We start from the raw sequence: 17,719 nt of genomic DNA on the forward strand, positions 1-17,719 counted from the left end.
CTCAACTGTAGGAAGCAAAGCTTTACTCATGGAAGGGTTTCCTTCACCTACACACCCTCAAAATTGGGCTACTGTCTTGTTGTGGAGACAGGCCTTCTTTTGGCAACTTTGTGTCCATAGTCTCCAATTTGGCTGCTTCACCTCTGCAAAAATTCCAGAGTCTCTGGTGGTTTTCCTGTCTCTCTGGCAGTGGCTTCCTGCCAGAACCTAAGATAGGATTTGTGCTCTCTGCCAGGCTCAGAAGTGCTAAGGGCTCCCACCAGGTGAAAAGTGATAGTGCTTTTTCAGGACCAATTTGCTGCCCTTCTATGGTCTGCATGGGTTGCCTGTTGCATTTTCATGTCCCCTCCCCAGGGTCCTGGTCTCCTAAGCCTTGAGAGATGAGAGGACTTAATGCAGTTCTCAATGTCTGAGATGAGAGACTGCATACCCAGCACTACAGTTTTCAGAATTCCGCATATACATTAGGGAGAATGTAGCCTTAATGTCCTATCCCCACACAACACACATAAAAGTACTAAAACATGAAACCTTTCCCTCCTCTTCCTCTTCTCTCTCCAATCCTCCCCTCCCTTTCCTGATATTTTTATGTGCCCTTTAAGCCATTAAATCTACAGTTTGAGATTATTGGCACAAGTCTTACTATTGATCACAGTATGGCTCAAGGCTAGTTTTGAATACAAGCATAAGAACTTATTAACTTTCAGAGTCTCTGTATTAGTCACACTCTTTAATGCTATGGCAGAATATCTGAAGGGGGAAAAAACAATTTTAGGGGAGTAATTGTTTATTCGATATCAAGGTTTTGAGGATTCCAGGAAGTTCATGGTTACTTAATCCTTTGCACCTGGCAGACCATTATAGTGCAGGAGCATGTTCACCTCATGACAGACACATGATAGACAGACCAATGGACAGATAATGGACAGACAGACAGATGGGGGGACTTTGGGGGAGCAGACGAGGGCTCTACCATAGCCTTCAAGATGCAAGTGTTTGGATTATTTTTAATGGTACCAATTTCTTTAACAACCATACCCTTCATGCCTTCAACTTTAAACATGCTTCTTTCTGTGGCTAGACTGCACATTTTCTCCATCTTTCTCTTTTCTTTTCTATTCTATTCTTTTTTTCTTACTTTCATATTTATTTTTAGATATGGTCTCTCTACATAGCCCTGACTGTCCTGGAACTTAATATGTAGACCAGGCTTCAAACTCACAGATCTGCCTGCCTCTACCTCTTGTATTCTGGCATTAAGGGGGTGCCCCATCTTGCATAGGTAGGATGTATATTTTCAAATCCTTTTTTTATAAAACTCCTGATTCTCATTGTAAATGTGGCTAAAAGCAGCTAGTAACAACCATGCCACAGTTTGTACATGTGTTGTGTTTACATTTCCTCTGGAAAGCCAGACCTAGTTCCAGAGTTCCTAGTTCCAGGAAGCTGAGGCAGGAGGTTTGTGAATTTAAGATTTTCTGGGGCTATGAAATAAGTTCAAGGCCATCCTGGGCAACTTAGTGGAACCCTATGTCTTAGTTTAGGTTTCCATTGCTGTGAAGAGACACCATAACCAAGACAACACTCATAAAGGACAACATTTCATTGAGGCTGGCTTACGGTTTCAGAGGTTCAGTCCATTATCATGGCAGGAAGCATGGCAGTGAGCAGTGAGACATGGTGCTGGAGGGGTGGAGAGTTCTACATCTGCATCCAAAAGTAACCAAGAAGAGACTGTCAAAGCTCCTGCAGTGACACATTTCCTCCAATAAGACCACAGCTATTCCAATGAGGACACACTTCCTAATAGTATTACTCCCTGTGGGCCAAGTATTCAAGCTCATGAGTGTATGGGGGCCAGACCATATATTCTATCTCAAAAAAAAAAATGCTTTAATGGGGAAAAAGGATTGTGGATACATTTCAGTGGTAGGGTACTTACTTAGTATGTACAAGGCCTTGGGTTCAATCCTCAGCATCTCCAAAAGAAAAAGGAAAAAGAGGGAAGGAAGGAGGGAGGTAGAGAGGGAAACAGAGAGGGAGAAGGAGGGGAGGAGGGAAAAAGAGAATTCGTTTTGTTACCTTTAAACTCTGTCTTCCATAAAGTCTCAGGATGTATATATATACAGAGAAGTTCTTTGCTAGACTACAGGGTGAGCCGCCTTGGTCCAGTTCCCAGCACTGTGCCTGAGCCTGTGCCTGTCTGAAGTCTCAAGGCAGTCTTCTGCTGTCTGCATTCCCAATAGGGTTCTGATCTCTGAGTTCCCACCATAACTGCCAGTTAAGATAAGCATACAACACTTCAGAACTCTCTAGCCTGCGGTTCCAAAGTCTTCAAATTTCCCCCACAACCACTTCCAAAGGCCTGAAGACCACGCCATCAGGGTTAGCAAACAGCACTCTTTCTCACTATCAAGAACAAGCGGACGGTAATAAAAGGGAAGGGATTACTCATGTCAGTTCATGGGTTCTGAAGGCTCAGGCCATGGTCACTTTGTCCTTGGACAGAGCATCATCATGGCAGGAGTATGTGATGAGGAACTTGACTTCATCACAGGCAGTGGGAGAGGACCAGACCCAGGTCCTGGAATAACCTGCGAATGAGTGTCTCAGTGGTCTACACTCTCCAGCTGTGTTCTACCTGCTCAGATGTCTCAGCCTCCAAAGTAGGACCAGCATCTGGGGACCAAGGGACTGATATAATGGGGAACATATCATAGTCAAACCACATAGGGAGGCAGTCAGCCTTGCTCATCACAGGGAGGCAGGCTTCTGCCATGGAAAAAGATGAGGGCCAATGTCTAGGACTCAGGGGCTTGAGCATCTCTGTGCTTCTGATTCTACTTATAACCGTAGATGTGCAAATAGCCATGGCCCAACTGGGATGCAGAAACTGCTCTGGCCCTGGAGTTGACCTCAGACATGCACAAATTGGAAAAGGTACTGCCCATGGCTTAGTGTGGTGGAGGAGGGAGCTGAATGGGCTTCATGTAGGACCCACAAGAATCTGGGTGTTCCAATAGATATTTTGAAGCAGGCAGGCTCTGTGCCTTCTGTAATCTTAACCATCTGTATTCAGTATAGTTCCCACAGAGTCTCCAGGAAGACAGGCTTTAGTTGGCCACGAAGGTCACCATCCTAACAATGCGTCCTTTATGAGCTGTCTCTCCTTCCCTGCTCTAGCCCTGGCTCCCTGGAATCTCCTTCCACCTCAGCAACCTTCAGTCTCATCTCAGGTTCCATTGCCAGGATCCCATCTGAGATAGCATCCTTTAATTAGGGACTACCGTCATGATGGTGCTGGGAACCCATCCCACCTACATTCAGATCCACTCTTACTCTACACATACATCACACACACACACACACACACACACACACACACACATGCACCCAGTGCTTCACACATCACCTTCAGTCACACACATAATGTACATGCAGATGCACCACATATTGCATACATATCACAACCAGATATTCTGCATGCATGTGTACAGCATAAACACCACCACGAATCACATATTGCATACATTTAGTACATGGAGGCTCATACTGCACATATATACACATATGAGCATTCTTGCTTCCTCCTCCTCCCCAGTCTTCACCCAGAATCTGTGGGATCCTGGTGTGTAAACAATAAGAGATTCTCTCTCTCTCTCTCTCTCTCTCTCTCTCACACACACACACACACACACACACACACACACACACACACACACACCTCTCCTTGTGGCTGACTATAGTATAGGGTGACTTTCTCCTCGTGTTCTGTCTGCCCTTGTGGTAATGTTGCAGGGCTTTCACCAGACCCAAGTATGGACAGTTTATGGGCTCGGCTGATAAAGTGCATTGGCTGGAGCCCAAAGTTCTGTCGTCTTTGTTCTTGCATTTTATTGGTGATCCTGTTTGGCCACCTTGCAAGTTGTCAGGCTTCCCCGAGTCACCTGATGCATGTATGCCCAGGCTGAGGCAGAATGCTGCTGAGGCCACACAGTGTGTCTATGGCCACTGAACCCAGGGGTCTCTCTCCTTTTACCCCCAAGGACCCAACTCCAGACTGCACCCACTAGCTGTCTTCAGGAATCTCCCAAGATTTCCTTTGGCCACACAGTCTCACCACCTGTCGGAAAAGAGTTCCTCAGCCAACCTCACAAAGGCTACCTACCCAACAGCTACCTCTGGGAAACTTCCCCCTCACCCCTCACCAACCCAGAAGCCCCCACTCCTCTCAAGTTCTCCTGCCCTGGATCACTAAGCCCTGTGGCTTTTCTCTTGGAAACAGCCCTTCCTTGTATCTGCCCTATTCACTGACCCTGTCTAAGGTCTGTGCTTCTCAGCTCTCCTCTGCCTGCCCCCTCTTCACCAGTTCCTGCTGCTTGCTTCTTCCTCTCATGCCCTCTCAGTGACAACCCTGTGGGATGAACTTTTGTGGTCCACACCACTGTGAATGGTTAGTGCAATCCAGAAAGCCAAGGCAGGGGGCTTCTTAGGAGCCAAGGCAGGGGGCTTCTTAAGAGCCAAGGCAGTACAGCTGGAGAATGTACCATCTCCTACTGGGAATGCTTTGGGCAGAGCTGAGGCTAACTTTGTTCCTAGGGCCACACTCAAGGACATGATCTACCTCTTCGTAGTATTCAGGAAGTTACTCCAGCCCTGCTCCCTTCTACCTTGGCTCCCAGCACTCTCCCCGCTAAAGATTCAAAGACTGTGATTTAAATACCCTAGGCATCAACATTGGTTTTTTTTTTTCCCCTATGTTTTAATAACCAATAAACTCTGCTTGAGTGAATTGAGTTGGGTTTCTGCCACAATTCATCAGGAGGTTCTGCCGAAGCAGAAGACAGATGTCTTGACCTCTGCAGTGAGACACGCCTGGATGGAGCCAGGGCAGAAGGTCACCAGGTCCTGTGTTGGCTCCTTCTTTTCACTTAAAATCACGACCGCCCTCCTTTATCTTTCAAGCATCCCAGTGCCTCCAGGGCCATGAAACGCTGCTGATTTTCTTCTATGTCCCTCACTATAAGGAGGAGGGTATGTGCAGTCTTCGTCATCCTTTTGATACTTACCCTGTGCCAATAGGGACTCGAGGACACAGACTACCCAAAGTTCAGAGGTGGAGGAAAGGCCAGGACTCAGCCTTGAAGCAAGTGTAAACTGGGTTTCAGGATGCCAGGGGCCGCTGGTCCAGAGAAGAGGTACGCCCTGGGGGGCAGTATAAGTGCAGAGGCCTCAGGGACCAGGCTCGGGAGGGCACCACAGGAGCAGTTTTAGCACGCGGGACTTCCCTCAAGCGAGGAGAGACGAATCACTTTGAGGGTCCCGAGCACACTCCTGGACATTGGGCCTTGATCCCGGGAGCTGAGAGCAGAGAAGAGGCTTGGGCAAGGCGGTGGCATGCAGAGTGGACAGGGAGGGCAGCGGGCAGCGTTGCGTTGCGCGGACTCGGGCGGCTCCACCCGCGCTTCCCTGTGCGGCCGCGAGGGGGCTCCGCGCTGCTCCGGCCGGGCCAGGCGCACGGGCGGGCTGCGCGCGGGATCGCGGCGGGCTGCGAGCGGGCGAGCAGGCGAGCAGGCGGGCAGGCAGCGCCCGGTCCACGGTGCAGCGGCAGCGGCGGGCGCGGCGGGCGCTGCTGATGGGCCGGGCCCGGGCTGCGGGAGCGCCGGGAGCCGGTGAGTAACGCGCGGTGGGGAGACACACCTGCGCTGCGGACAAGGGCGTGCGGGGCGCGGCGAGGTCCGCGCGTGGGGCGCGGCAGCGACGTGGGCGGGGACGGCGGATCGGGCCGCGGGCGGGCACGCGCGGGGCTGACCCGGGGCAAGGTACACACGGGTAACAGTGCGCGTGGCCGGAGCCGCGGCGCGCGTGGCGGGGAGGTGGACGACACGGGGCGAATGGCGCGGGAGTCCCCCCACCGGCCCATACACACACACACACACACACACACACACACACACACGCACCTCCCTAAGACGCAGGGCGGGCGCGGGGTCCCGGGGTGGAGGTGCTATGCAGTGGCTGGAGACCAGGGACTCAGAGAAGGGCACGCCCCCAGCCGCTGGAAGGAGACCACCTCCCTACACCGGCTAGTGGCAGAAAAAGCCAGCCTGGGCCCAGAGTCTCCTCCCACATGGGTCTCAGTTTCCCTGGCTCTGAAACGGGCACAGCTAGGTTGACCTGCGATTTGCCTGGGAAGGGTGACAAGAGCCTTGGCCTTTTGGGAACCAGAGGGCCAATGTGCCCATGAGGGTCTGTAGGGTCATGGCATTTGCTGGGACGCCCGCCGTGTGTGTCCCTGGCAGTGACAGGGAGCAGGTTCAAGAATAGAGACAGAGAAGCCCTGGAGAGAAATGGGTGCTCTGAACGCCGCTATCTGCCCAGCAGCTTTGATGGTGAAGTGGTGGGGTCCCTTGCACTCCGACTGACCCCTTCCTGCGGCTATATGACAGATAAGAGAGGCCACGAAGGGTCCTGGGAGGACACACCTGATGCGCACGGATATTTCCATTTCACAGTCGAGTAAACAGACTCAGAGGGATGAGAGTACTCGCTCTGACCATGAAGTGACAGAGGCAAGGTTCTAGGCTCCTACCCCAGTATTTCACCCACTTTGCCAGGTGCCCTAAGAATGCTGTGTTCACTGAACACCTACTGTGCGCAGCCAGCTCCCTATCCTGAGCACTGTTCCCACACTGGTGTGAGGGCAGATAGCTACCAAGGAAAAATCTGAAGCCATTTCAAGAAGATCATCTCTTGAAGGACGATAAAACGGGGTAATGGGCCGGAGAGAGGCGGGTAATGGATCAGAGCCTGGGCCTGGCCAGAGAAGGTGCCTGTCCCTGGCTTAGATACCTCTGTGCTGTAAATCCAAAGTGGAACTCATGGAAAAGGGTTGAACAGGTGCAATATCCCTGGGGCAAGTGTGGATCATGGATGGGAAGGGCTGTGAACTAGATAAGTCAGCAGGACTGAGGCTTGGATGGTCTTCTGGATGCAGTGGGCATCAGTCCTCGGAGGTTTGGAGTTTGACTCGTAGAAGGAAAGGTTTAACGGCAGTGGAAGAGCTGTGCAGGAGGCAGCGAGGAAGCAAGGTTAGAGTGGCCAGGCAGAGAGAACACAGATTAGGCTAAGAGCTCAGAGGTGTGGAGATATTTGAGAGGATTGTGCCCACCCACCCCTGGCGGCAGAGCCACTTAAAGGCCTTCATCCTGGCAAAACCAGAGCCACAAAGAGGCTTAAAGCAAGTTGAGGGACTCAGGTGGAAAGGGAGGCTGGTTTTAATTCAAGTGCTTTCCCACTCTGGTCCAGCAGGGGGCTCGTGAGTGCGGGCGGGGTTGTAGAAGTCCAGTCTGGGTGTTTGGGCTAGGTTCCACTTCTGGAACCTTCTGGCTTGCCATCAGGTGTCTCAGAGGGCTGGCCCACCACCCACATTTATCCTTAACCAAACCTGGAATCTGCCGTTTCCCAAAGAGGCCTTGATTCCTTTACGTGGAAACTGAGAAGCCTAGAAACCACCATCTAGGTTGGGTGTGCCCATGGCTATCCTGGTGTCATAGACTTTGTCAGGTTGCCCCAACCAAATCGCCTTTAAAAAACAAACTAAACATTCATATTTCTATCTCTTTTCTCACAATGAGAGCCCGATTCCAAAATCATCAGTGTATTTAATCGTTTGCTAAACCCTAGAAGACACGCAGATCATTTCAGTATGAAATGTATAAACCACTAGCCATTCACAACTACTACATAAGGTTTTGGATGTCACCTTAGGTGCACACCCAGAGCTCTGAGGGCCATTTTCAGTCTGATACAGCTTTGATTTCATTATGCATTCAGCCTGGTTTTTGCACATCCTTGGTCTTCATGGTGCAATTTTGTTTTTGAATCTGTAAAATATTTTTATGGTTCAAAGGTCACAACTTCAAAAAGCCATATTTAGAAGTTATTTAGAAGTACAGCCCATCCCTGTGTCTTTGTCCCTGCCCCATATCAGTGGTAACCGTTTTAAATAGTTCCTAGATTGTCTATGTTTCTTTTTACTAGAGAAGCCATTTATACATTATATCAGTATCTTTTGCATCTCCCTTTGTACTGTGGCAAAAATTCCACCTGAAAACCAGCTCTCCCAGTTTATAGAGATCTTTCCAGTTCTTTTTTTACTACTATGTATTATTTTACTGTGTGGCTGTACCCTAGTTTATTTTATTTGTGGATGAACCTTTGATTTTTATTCCAGGGATTTTTTTTTCCCTCAGTCTTTTTAAAAATTTTTTAGTGTGTGTGTGTGTGTGTGTGTGTGTGTGCTTACGTGGAGGCCAAAAGATGTGTTGGATTCCTTGAAGTTAGAGTTACAGACATTTGTGAGCTTGTATTTATCTTTAATGAATTAAAATATTTGCTTATTTTATTTATCTTTATCCAAAGGGAAGAAAAAAAATGTATTCAGGATCATGGTACAGGGGAGAGCAGTTGAACAAAAAGTCTCCCCTTGTTGTGTTTCTGAGTCTGGCAGGGCTTGTTGCTGCCACTTATTATTTCAAAGGTTTACTAGGCATTCCGGAGTGTTCATGATATGTGGACTTGGATTATGTTAGTGTGTCCACAGTGTGTGCATGCTTCTGTGTGCAGGTACATAAGTGTGTGTGGGTGTGTAGGCCAGAGGATAACTTCGGGTGTTATTCTTTAGGCACCCTCTGCCTTACTGTTCTTAAGACAAACCTAGAGCTTGCCAGTTGATCTGGGATGTCTGGCATGCGAGCCCCAAGGATCCGCCTTGCAGATCTGTCTTTATGCAGTCGAATCACAGGAATCATAGATGTTTTTCTGTCTCAAGGCCGCTTCCATGGGTGAAGCTGTCCTTGAACAGGGCTTTTACATTTCTTTATCTAGGAGAATTTCACCTGGCTCGTTGTTGTTATAAATATTCCTCCCTTCCATCCTATCTCCTAACTGGTTATTACCTGTGCACATGTTATGTCTTTCTACCATTTTCAGCTTGTTTGTTTGTTTTGTAGATAGCTTGGGTATATTGTATCTACACCTCGACAATTTCACTTTTCTTTACTAATTTTCAGATATTTATTACTTCTGTCTAATTAGACTAGCTAAATACTTTCAGTTGGGGCTAGAGAGAGACAGCTCAGTGGTCGAGAGTACCTCTATTCTTCCAGAGGACTCAGGTTCAGTTGCCAGCACCCACAACAGATGGCTCAGAACACCTGTAACTGCAGCTCTAGGGGATCCAATGCCCTCTTCTGACCTGTGCGGTCACCTGCACTCAGGGGGCATAGGCACACACAGACACATGAACAACAAACAAATAAATCCAAATCAATTAAGACTCAGTATTAAATCGTGGGTGCAGTGGGCATCTTTACCTTGTTCTTAGGCTAGGAAAGATGCAAACTTTAGGGGAGACGGAGAGAGAGATATGAAGGAAATGCTTAGTTCATTTTCTGCTTCTTTATAAGATACAAACACTGAGTGAACTGTAAACAGTAGCTGTTTATTTGGTTCATGGTCTGAAGGCTAAGGAGTCCACAATTAAGGGATTGCATTTGTAAGGGCCATTGTGCTTGGTCATCCCACAGAAGGAGAAAAGATGTGTGTGTGTGTGTGTGTGTGTGTGTGTGTGTGAGAGAGAGAGAGAGAGAGAGAGAGAGAGGCAACCAAGTTGACTTTTCTAAAATTGGGGTGTCCTGCATCCACTCTGCAACAGGGCTCAGGCCACTCGGGGAGGTGGGACACAGGAGTTACCCCGGGCCAGTGCCAGGCGGGTGTCAGGCTATGGGAAGCCACAGGGCCCCGCTCCAGTGGTGGGAGAACGTCTGAGGCTCCCGGGGACAGCAGGAGCTGGCTCAGGGGATCCCTGGGCCTGCAGGGATGTCGCTAGGACCATCTGGTTTTCAAGCTCTTGGGCACTGAGGCAACGCTGGATGCGGCAGAAGAGCTGAGAACAAAGTGGGGGCTGGATCTAGTCCGGGCCAAAGGGGAAAGGCGGAGGAGAGCCTCAGCTGGGTCCTGCGGGGAGGAGAGAGTCCTTGGCTTGTTCAGTGGGTGGCTTGGCTTGGTGGAGGCCATGGCTAAGAGCGCTGAGAGGCCTGCTCTGGGAGATCTTTAGGCAAAGACTTGCCGCATAGCTCCCCACAGCAGATCCAGATGAAAAGAGGCAGTCCATGGTTTTAAGACATTTATTGTCATGGTGGAGAGTGGCAATGAGTAAAACTGTCTCAGGGCGGGCCTGAGGTTAAATACCTTTTGCAGGGACTCAGAGTGTTTGGGAAGTGGAGTTTATTGGCTAAGTCTCTAGGCCTTTAGGTACCTCATTAAAATGGAGATCTGTCTTGAGGCTACTCGTCCTCATCAGTAGTCTGGTGTCCAGGAGCATGGCAAAACACCTTTCATCCCTCAGGATCACTGTGGTTTCCAGCCCTGTGCTCAACCAAGAACCAGACTGCCTTTCACAATCCTCCAGGTGCCTGCCAGAGTGGAGTCCCTGTGACCTACTCACTTCTCATTAGGCCCCTCATGCATCTACACACAAACTCTGAGAGACACTTCAGCCTTCAGTGGTCACCCATAGCTTCCAGGAGCCACCTCCAGGTCCTTGTCACATGGGAGCCTTCACCACAACCACTTACTCCACTAAGCTAGTAAAGAAAGGTCACAGGGCAACATCCAGATGGAGCAAAACAGCGATATCATGTAACCATGGACACAGCTTTCTACCACCCTTGAAGTAATTCACCAGTTAGAAGAAAGCGGAAATTCCCACCCACTCTCCAGGGCGTAGCTCGAAAGAGAGGGATGATGGTTGGGTGCTATAGAGATGGGCCACTGTGGTACTCGATTTCAGATTGCTAATGTCTGATTTTTGCTAGAGGGTCTGGTGTCATCCCTTGCTTGGATCAAGCTTAACTTTAAGAAGAGTGCACGACCAGTGTTTCTTAGTTTTGTTCTCTCTGTATCCCTGATTCTTGAAGGACTGACTGACTGGTTGTAAGATATTTGAATTTCTTTCTTAAACTCACTAAGATGGGAACTTGGAGACATCACCAACCTTGGTACTTAGGAAAACTTCATAAAGAATGGTGTATTTAGTCCACCTTTACCCTAAAAAATACACACACACACACACACACACACACACTATGGAATATTTGCCATGCCTCACTGCTCAGTATTTATTTTTACTGAACAAATTATTGAGGGTGTTACTGGAATAAGTGTGCCACTTGAAAGCTGATATTCAAGAGGCTTAAGTCCATACAGAGGAATCAGGCAGTTTCGGAAACAGTACTATTTTTTTTTTTCAAGACAGGGTTTCTCTGTGTAGCCCTGGCTGTCCTGAAACTCACTCTGTAGACCAGGCTGGCTTTGAACTCAGAAATCCGTCTGCCTCTTCCTAAGGATAATGGAAAGCTGCTTCCTCAAAGCTCCATTCCGACCCCTCTGGTCTCAAGAATAGAGCAGTGGTCTCAACTTTCCTAATGTTGCAACAACCCTCTAATACAGCCCCTCATGTTGTGGTGACCCCTAGCCACAAAATTATTTTGTCGCTATTTCATAACTGTGATTCTGCTAATGTTATGAGTCTTAATGTAAATAACTAATCTGCAGGATATCTGGCATATGACTCCAGAATGGCCAGGACCCACAGGTTGAGAACCACTACTTTATAGGGAGGAAAAGGAGGAGAGGTGCAAGGATCTTTGTCACCCTGTTTTTTGTTTGGTTGTTTTGTTTTGTTTGTTTTTGAGGCAGGGTTTCACTGTGTAACCCTGGCTGTCCTGGCACTTGCTTTGTAGAACAGGCTAGCCTTGAACTCACAGAGATCTGCCTGCCTCTGCCTACCCAGTGCTGAGATTAAAGATGTGCTCCACCACTGTTCAGCTTTTGTCATTCTTTTTTATCCTTCATCCTCTTGGGAACATTAGCTCCAGCCCATACCTTGTGTTTGTTGATTCTCCTGAGGGCTGTTGCACAGAGCATCAGTGTTCTAGGTTCTGTAAATCTGACACAAGAATCCCAGCATTTTAACTGTGTGCATGTGGCGGGGCTTCTTCTTAGGATTTAGATTGCCAAGCATCAGTGAGGGCATGTAAACCCCCCAAAAGAATTAAGAAGGGGACAGGGAGAACAAAGGAAGTAACTATGCTAATGATCCTCAGACACCTTCCTGTCCATTCTGGGTCCCTCACTGGAAGCCACCACTGCTCTGAGCAGCACTCTAGACTCTTGTCAGTCTCTCTTCAGTTGTCCCAGGCTCAGTGCTCCCCTGCACAGAGCAAGCAGTCATTGAGTATTCACAAGTGTGTGCATTTGCAAACATGAGCACTCCCAAGTGTTAAAGGTGAACTCCTCCATATATTGCAATAAGGTTGGGACTCTAGGAGAGGCACTGTGGTACCAGAGAGATTAAGGAGTGTTGACGTGTTGATGAGACATCAGATCTTGGGCTGGCCATACAGAAAGTGACCTTGTCCTTCCATTATAGATTTGAAGGGAGCCCCATCCATGTCAGCTTCCAGCCAACAGCATCTGGCTGTGTGTTTGCTGCTGGTACTGGGTCTTAAAGGACGCTCAGGAGGGTTTACACTTCAATGTTGCTTTGCAATATGGAGGGCTTCTTGAGTGCCTACTCCCCGCTATGCCCTATGCAGGGTGCCAGGTCCTTGTGAGCATTATTTTATGAGAATGGATGTGTGTAAATGGGGGGGAAATGGTAGAAAAATACTCTTTGGAAAAGGTTAATAAAGTTGGTCAACTCTTAGCCAGACCAAACACAAGAGAGAAAGACATACATACATGCAGACAGACAGACAGACAGAGGGAGCAAGCAGGAGTGAGAGAGAACAGGTCACCAGTATCAAGAACAAGGCATCATTTCAAATTACACACACATACTCACTCTCTCTCTCTCTCTCTCTCTCTCTCTCTCTCTCTCTCTCTCACACACACACACACACACACACACACAGGGGGGGTGGGAGGAAGGGATAACAGGATGTTTTTAGAAGCATACCAAGACTTTGATACTTTAGGTAGAATGGATAAATGCTTTTGAAAGTTGCAGCTTATCAAAAAACAACACATGAAAGAGAAAACCTGTACGACGCCATTTTTTTTTCATTAAAGAAATTGAACTTATAATTAAAATTCTCCCTACACAGAAAATGTCAGGCCTAGGAGCCTTCTACAGTGAATTCAATCAAATATTTAAGAAAGGAACTCCATCTCTCCTTCATTCTGTCAGTAAAAATCAGTATGTCTGGCAATTCGAATACTGACAAGGATGTGGGTGACAGAGACCCTTAGTGTCTTTAGGCAGGGGTGTGCATTTCAGGAACCAGTTTGTGAAACCACTTAGTGAAATTGGTCCTTGCTACATATACTTGCTCCTGTGACGTCTGTCCATAGAACTATGTGTGTGAGTTCTGATACTGGGCTTGCCACAGTAACAACTGGAAGCAATGTATTTATACATGCATTGTGTTAGATTAAAAAGTAATGCATAGCCGGGCAGTGGTGGTGCATGCCTTTAACCCCAGCACTTGGGAGGTAGAGGCAGGTGGATTTCTGAGTTCAAGGCTAGCCTGGTCTACAGAGTAAGTTCCAGGACAGCCAGGCTACACAGGGAAACTCTGTCTTGTAAAATAAAAAAAAAAAAAAAAGTAATGCATATAGGATGACACCATTTCTGTAAGATGTAAAAGCCAGCTCTACAACATAGTGTTTAGAGATGCCTACTTCTGAGAGAAAATGTAGGATAGATAAATGAGTTTTTAAAGTTCCACTTAGCAAAATATACTGATAGCTTGACCTTGTCACACCTCCATCATGACAGCATGTCATTTGCCATAAGTATAAATATAAATTTTGTTCATAAAAGAAGTGCTTTAATAGGAGCTGGGAAGATGGCTCAGTGGGTCAGAGTGCTTGCTGTACAGGTGTAAAGACGGAGGTTCGAATCCCCAGCACTGATGTAGAGAAAACTCAGGCAGGCATAGTTGTCATGCCTGTAGCCACAGTATTTCAGGGTAGAGACTGATGGATCCTGGGGATGAGCTACCCAGACAGCCCAGCTGGAAAGGGGAGCAGAAAGGGGAGCAGCAGTGAACTTCAGGTTCACTGGAAAGCCCTGTCCCAAGGAAACAGGACAAGAACAATTGAGGACTTTGGCCTCCATACATGCCCCATGTGCATACACACACACACACAGACACACACACACACACACACACACACACACACACACACACGAGTATAGCACACACACTAATTGATTAACCAATTTAACTTAATTTAAAAAGTTTTAATGTCCTATATGTTAGATCTGGCTAGTCTTACGTCAACTTGACACAAGCTAGAGTCTTTCTGTCCCAACTTGCTTTCTGGTCATGGTGTTTCATGGCAGCAATAGAAACCCCAACTAAGACAAATGCCTAATAATGATTACTGCTTGAATGGCCAGAGAGCCCCTAGGTTTCTAATTTGCTACTGTGATTCATGACCCATGCTACACATTCATGCAGAACATTGTGTGACATGATCCTTTCAACAAGCAAGGGTCAACTGTCCCTCATGCAAGATGCCTGAAACCAGAAATGTATGTGCTTAAAGGATTTTTTGGGGTGTGTGTGTGGGATTATTTACATATACATAATGAGCCATGTTAAGAATAGTACCCAGCTTTAAACAGGAAATTCGGGTACCACTCGAACACATAGCTGGAAGGTCACTTTATACTGTATTTTAAATGTGCCTTCATTTTGACTGCACCTGTCGGATGACATCCGGTGTGGAATTTTCCGCTTGTTGTTCGGTCAGTGCTCTAAACACTTTTGGAGCAGACCACACTTTGGACTTCTAATCTATAATACAATATTGAGATGAGTCCCCACACCCTCTTCCTATGCTCTCTGTGGACTGCTCTCACTTCATTTGGATACCACTGACTAATGAAGCAACGTGCTCCCAGGGCCTCTCTGCAGTAAGCTTTGGGTGTAGACCCAAGGTGTTCCCAGAGGTGTGTGTCAGGGTGGGGGGAAGAGCTGCAGTGGGGGTTACCTTACAGGAAGCTGATATGGGGGTATGATGCCCCGGTTGTCCTCAAAAGTCAACCCAAATATGTGTGTCTGGGAAAGGAAGGAGAGATCCTGGCATGGAAGACCCCAGTTCAGTACACACTCTGCTTCAAGCGCTGAGCCACTCTACCACCAATATCCTGAATGGCTGGGGTGAGGTGGTATATCAAATGTGCATGGGGCTCTAGGCCTTCTTTCCTTTTTACCTTTAAAATATTTATTTTTAGATCGGCTCATTAGTATTCATTTATGGGCTGCAACACTGTACTACCATGTACATACACAATATGCAATGATAATATGCACAGGTTTCTCCTCTCAAATGTGACCATTTCTTTGTTCTGGGACCCCTCAGATCCTTCCACTGAGGCATGCTAACCTAATTGTTGTAGACTGAGTGACTGCACTGTGCTATAGAACATTGGATGTCTTTTCTTACCACCCCACCGTATCTTCATGTTCATTATCTGAACCCTCCCTTTCCCAGCCATTCCCGTGGTTCCCTGCCAACCTCCAGCAAACTCCATGCACAAGAGGTAGAAAAATGAGGGGTGGGGCCTGAGGTGCTGAGCCACAACAGACTGAGACCATGCCTGCAAACGCAGGTCTCAGGGCACACTCAGTTTCCAGGCCCTGACCATTCTGTTTTCACACTTGAGACCGTGAGTTGGCTCTGAGTCTATAATGAGGCTATATTCTGTAGCCCCCTAGTGGGATTTGCTATTTTCTGGTGACACATTCCCATCAAACGGTTTAACTTCCCAGCATCTCAGTGTCTGGTAACAACATCCATCAGTCATTTGGGAAGTGGCCATGTCTGGACCACACCAGGGCTTTCCCCAGCTTAGTGCTTCTGGCCAACGGGGCTGCTTTGACAAGCCCTTTAAGGATAAAAAATGGCATGCACAGAGGTCTTGTGATTGCGGGAAAGGCTTAAAGAGACGGAGATGACAGAGTGTGTGACAGCTGCTCGGGGGACACGAATTGCAGGTCTCCAGTGGCCTGTGGTTTGCAAACAGATGTTTGGGCATGAGCACAGCCAAACTGTATAGCACTCCGGGTGATGGAAGAGGCGCCAAGTGCTCTGGGTTACTGTTCTGAAACGTTCTCCAGGGAAAATGTGTCTTCTATTTTGCAAACAGTAAAGCCTAAGAAGGAGGAACAAATTAAGTTATTGTGCCATAACCAATTCTATGTGCGGAGCCGTGGACAGAGGCACATTTTACATAATGAACGTGATCAGCAGGGCTGCCACTCACCTTAATGAGGAGAGCGAGTGACGGGGAGCCTGGTATCCTGCCACATCTTTCCCCCAGCTCAGACAGGGAACAGGACCAAGCAGGTCTGCCTGCCAAAACCCAAGGTCACACAGCATCCAGGAAGAAAGTCATAGGCCTTCTTCATTTCCCCTCAACCTTTTCCTTACGGAAAATTTCAAAGATGTGGGGGGAAGAGACTGAATTTAACTCACACTGTCCCCATTCCCCAGATCCCACAGACATAAGCTCCCAGCTCACCTTCATGTGTGTGTGTGTGTGTGTGTGTGTGTGTGTGTGAGATGTGCATCTAGAGGTCAGATTTTGACGTCAATATCTTTTATTGTTCCCCACCTTATCTCTTGAGACAGTGTCTCTTACTGAACCTGGAGCTTACCAATCAGCTAGACAGACTGGCCTTGAGCCCTAGGGGTCCTCCTGTTTCTGCTTTCCTATTTCCGGGGTTGCAGGCAGATATCATGGCTTCTAGTGGAGTTGTATGTGGGTGCCAGGGCTGTGAACTCAGGTCTTCATGTTTGTGTGATAAGCACTTTACCGACAAAGCCATCTCTCCAGCTCCTCCATTCACATTCTCTGAGTTCTATTTCTACTTAGCCTCTTAAAGCAAATCTGAGGTCCCATCTCAAGTCCTCTTAGGCCTCCCATATGTATTGCTGAGCACACAGCAACTGTATTTTCATAACCCTAGTATTCTTGATGTATTTCTTGAAACTGGCAGTAATGCATTAATAAATATTATATTTCTGTAGCCAAATACCTAAGATCAGATAGTACAGCATATAATGGCTAAAGATCTATTTGGCTCATGGCTATGGAGGCTGGGAAGTCTAGGAGCGTGGGGTTGGCACCAGCTGGTATCCCGTGAGGATCTTCCCTCACAGCATCGTGGAGGGCTTCTCATGGGGAGGCAGAGCGACCATGTCAACTTGGCTCTCACCTCCTCTTCCTTTAAAGCCACTAATGCCATCATAGCAACCCAGCCTTCATAAACTCATCTAACCATAATGACTCTCAAAGACCCCACTTTCAAATGCCATCCACATGTGGCTATAGGGATTCGTTTCTAAAATATGATCCTTGAGGAGACACATTCAAACCATGGCAATCATGACCCAGTTACTTCAAAAATGTATTTTGAAATCTTTCTGGTGTGTGTGCATGTGAGTGTATGTGTGTGTGTGTGTGTGTGTGTGAATATGACTATTCACATGTCATGGCATGCATAAAAAGGTCAATGAACAACCTCAGGTGTTTGCCTTGCCTTGCTTTCCATCTTGTTTGGGTGGGTGGGGAGTGGGTCTCTCTCTCTTTCCCTCTCTCTCCCCCCTCTCTCTCCTCTCTCTCTCTCCCCTCTCT

The 17,719-nt window shown here is 47.7% G+C and overlaps 1 protein-coding gene across 2 annotated transcripts in view; it reads left to right on the forward strand.

Moving 5' to 3' along the window:
• Nucleotides 1-5,528: 5,528 nt before the first annotated feature.
• Nucleotides 5,529-17,719, forward strand: part of Rasgef1c (RasGEF domain family member 1C) — a 76,594-nt gene continuing 64,403 nt past the window's right edge. For both annotated transcript variants that reach the window (XM_031353107.1, XM_031353105.1), the window contains exon 1: nt 5,529-5,672. The gene's annotated coding sequence lies outside the window, so the exon portion shown is untranslated. The remainder of the gene's footprint in view (nt 5,673-17,719) is intronic.

The sequence above is a fragment of the Mastomys coucha genome, unplaced genomic scaffold (assembly GCF_008632895.1).
Source record: "Mastomys coucha isolate ucsf_1 unplaced genomic scaffold, UCSF_Mcou_1 pScaffold5, whole genome shotgun sequence".
NCBI classification, from domain to species: Eukaryota; Metazoa; Chordata; class Mammalia; order Rodentia; family Muridae; genus Mastomys; species Mastomys coucha.